Below are 3,561 nucleotides of genomic sequence, written 5' to 3'. Positions count from 1 at the left end.
CCAAAGACACTCGTACATGAACGCGCGTGCACAGCCTCTAAGATCATTCGTAGCGTCGCTCTTAAGGATCGCTGTCCTAGGTGGTGCTGAAGTGTCCTCTGAGTGAACTGCGCCGTCATGCTGCTAAACCATTTTCAAAATGTAAGCCTGTGTCAGTATCAAAAGTTGTTTTCTATAAGGGTGGGACTACATTTGTAGCAGTTTGCAACTCGACAGGAGTTATTGTTGGCAAATAAAATACAATGCACACACACAATGAAATCATGCAAAACCATGAGATACGCGGTTCAACCAGACAAAGCGCGTGCAGTTGGCTACCGTGCTTAATATTTAAGAAGACAAGTAGGCCTATAAGAGTTCCAAATTGGGATGCGCATTTGGGGAGCGGCGCGCAAAGTAGGCTACCGCGCACTCAACAACTGCGAGGAACATTTTGCACGGCAGTCTGCTGTTATTAAAACAAAAAATTCTACACGAATCCCCATCGCTGCCTTTTTTATGTCATAGTTTACCCTTAGCCTACAATTATCGTGTCTTTTCTGCGTCGCCTTCCCTTTCTTATGGTATTTGAAAATGAAAGAGGGTGCAACGACTCGCTGACCGTTTTTTTTTTTTTTATGTTTCGGTAGTGGCCTTCCGACATCACCACTCTTGTCTCTGGTCGCCGAAGCCCCCTATTTATTTTGCCTCTGGATGCCGTGTTCTTGTTCACGAAGCACCCACACAAATTATGATTGATCACAGTTTAATAATGCCCTGATTTATCAAACACAGCTGAACTATTTTACTGCCTGTAAAATATTTTCCAAACACATTGCTTTTATTTTATACACTTACTACAATTAATGTTACCTTCTTATTCTCGTTACAGTGTCAACTGTGGTACCATGATATTTACACTCCGGTCTTAAAACATCAACTTGAAGCGCAAGTTTCCTCTTTTCCTGTGGGTGTCTCCACTGTGCCACGCCACTCGCGTGTTAAAACAGCAATCTTATGCGCAAGTTTCTTCTTTTCCCTTCATATCCTGTGGGTGTCTCCACTGTGCCATGCCGTTACGATCAATCTTAGCGCGTTAAGACTACTCCAGATCACTCGTGGATTTATCTTAGAGTTACGTGCCAACCTGCGATGGTTCTTTGCTAAGTTGGCTTTGGGAAACGCTCCGTGAGCTCTACGATGGTGTTACGTGTGAACTTAAGTAGCACGTAGCGTTAAGTAGTACTTAAGGCCCTTTCGGAAACGAGGCCTAGGATGGTGTTCAGAGTAGGTAGGGGCCTATTGCAGCTATGCTGTTCATTGACATTGTGCTGTCTATTACCAAATTTGATGTTTTTATGAACATTTACTGAGTAATAAACTTGTATTTTACTAGCATGATGAAAGTACAGTAACTTTTGCAGTTAGGAAAATCTATGAGCCCCCTTTTCCCCTTTTCATGTATAAAAAGTGCCATTTTCCCAGTCATAATGAATACTTAGAATTTGGTGGTGGTACTGTAACTGTTCATGAAAAAGGTAACATTTGTGAATGGCTCGCATGAATTTTGGAAATAAACTTATGCAAATATTACACAGTGCACCTTTAAAGCACCCTGCAATTCCAGAGTTATGCTGTTATGATGTAGTTAAGTGTTTTCAGCAAAGAGTGAATAGGCCGTTTGACGGGCCCATCTGCAGTAAGAGGCATGACATGCTGTGAAAGCTTGTAGTTTGGACCATATTCGCAATAAGCCTTCATAGCATAAATACTGATTTTGATTATTTATTTATTTTTAGCAAAGACGTATTTGGCAACATATTTTTATTTTCTTTATGGTCTGACTTACGAATTATGTGTGAGTGTGTCATGTTACTGGAACAGTACTGCTTGTGGAATGGATATGAGTATTAACCTACAGGCTAAGCTTTAAAGGTCCAGTTCAGTCAATTTCAACATGCAGTTGTAATGCTCACACTAGCCTGGACTTGTCAGTGCCTGAGGTGTTTTCTTTCTTCTTCAGCCTTTTCCGAGATCTTGGACATTGTAATGGGGGCAGCGCTTTGTTTACATTTCAAAAAACATCTGTACCTTTTAGGAAAATATTTAGAGTAGGTCTATGTTTTTTTTTTTTTTTTTTTAAATGTAAACAAACGCTGCCCCCATTAGAATAGCTCTTATCTCGGAAAGGGCTTAGCCGAAAAATGCGGCATCACCAGGTACTGACAAGTCAGGGGTAGCGTGAGCGATACAACAGCATATTGGAATTGACTGAACCGGTCCTTTAAGGATTGTCAGGCATCTGCATATGATCTGTATTTGTGCTATGCCAATGACAGAATATTTTCATGAAGTGTTGTCTTCAATTTCAGTAGTAGATGTATTGTTCACAAAGGCAGTGATGCATTTGGCAGCAGGATTGTGATGGCTACGACAGATGAAGACAATTCCTTGTTAGGCCATAACTACAGTACACTCAATTCATATTCACCACACGTACAATATAAGTTACCCTGAAATTGTATTATCTAAGATTTCATGTGTAGTTGTAAAAGTATAACTTTTCCCTCCACTTTATTCCCCAGCCAAAACGGGCCAGGAGTGGGCATTTGAGCAGAAGTATTATTACCTTAAGACACAGGAATTGCAATGGCACATATGAGGAGAGATACATATGAATGAATGTTACATGACAATTTAATTATTAACTGCATTGTAGGTAACATTACATTTAACTCAAGGCTACTGTACATAGGATACAGTGAAATCAAAGACATTTTAGCCAAAATTCTTTGTTTTGTCAGGGCCCGTTTGACACCATGGGGATTTGAGCCCACCACACCTATAGGGGACTGAAGTATCACAAACAGGCCCAAACTCTCCTTGAGATAGCATCAACAGTGTAATCTGAGTCATCCAACAATCCCATATCTTACATAGTGAAGTTATGCTTAAGTGTTTGTGTAATATTTGGTCAGTTTCTGAGTTTATGTCAGGCTTTGGTTGATATCAGGCTTTTTTCACAAGAGTATGGCTTGTAAGGGGAGCCATAAAACTGTGCAGTCCTTTACTGTCTAAGTGCTACCACAGACTCCAAATGTGAACTTTGATTGGTAACGTGATGATCTGCCTATATGCTGTAAAATGGTTGTTAAAGCAGAAAAGTAACCTAATTGGATAGAGCACAGTGGACTTTGGTTATTTGGCATTCTGTAAATTCCAAAAGCAGACGGGTGACTCCATGCCAACTGAACAATTCTTTACACACATAACACAGATTGATGGTGACACAGACGAAATCAACACAAACACATTTCTTTTAGAAAGCAGTAAATTTAAGACATCAATGTAGTTTACAAACATTTAACCTTTATTTTTTGTGCTATTTTACATTATGAGTTTAAACTAAGCTAATGGCTGCTTGTCAGGAGCAATTGCTATTTTTGCAAAATGACTTTAAGCCAGTTTTATAAATAGATTGTGGTGAATCAATGCTGAATCTGATACATTTATCTCTGGATCAGGTAATGAGGTGAAGTGCTGCCATCTGGTGGAGGAAAGGGTCAGTACCGGCTCCTCAGG

This window comes from Engraulis encrasicolus, unplaced genomic scaffold (genome assembly GCF_034702125.1).
Source record: "Engraulis encrasicolus isolate BLACKSEA-1 unplaced genomic scaffold, IST_EnEncr_1.0 scaffold_61_np1212, whole genome shotgun sequence".
Lineage (NCBI taxonomy): Eukaryota > Metazoa > Chordata > Actinopteri > Clupeiformes > Engraulidae > Engraulis > Engraulis encrasicolus.
The sequence above is the reverse complement of the archived record's forward strand: the minus strand, read 5'-3'. Positions refer to the sequence as shown.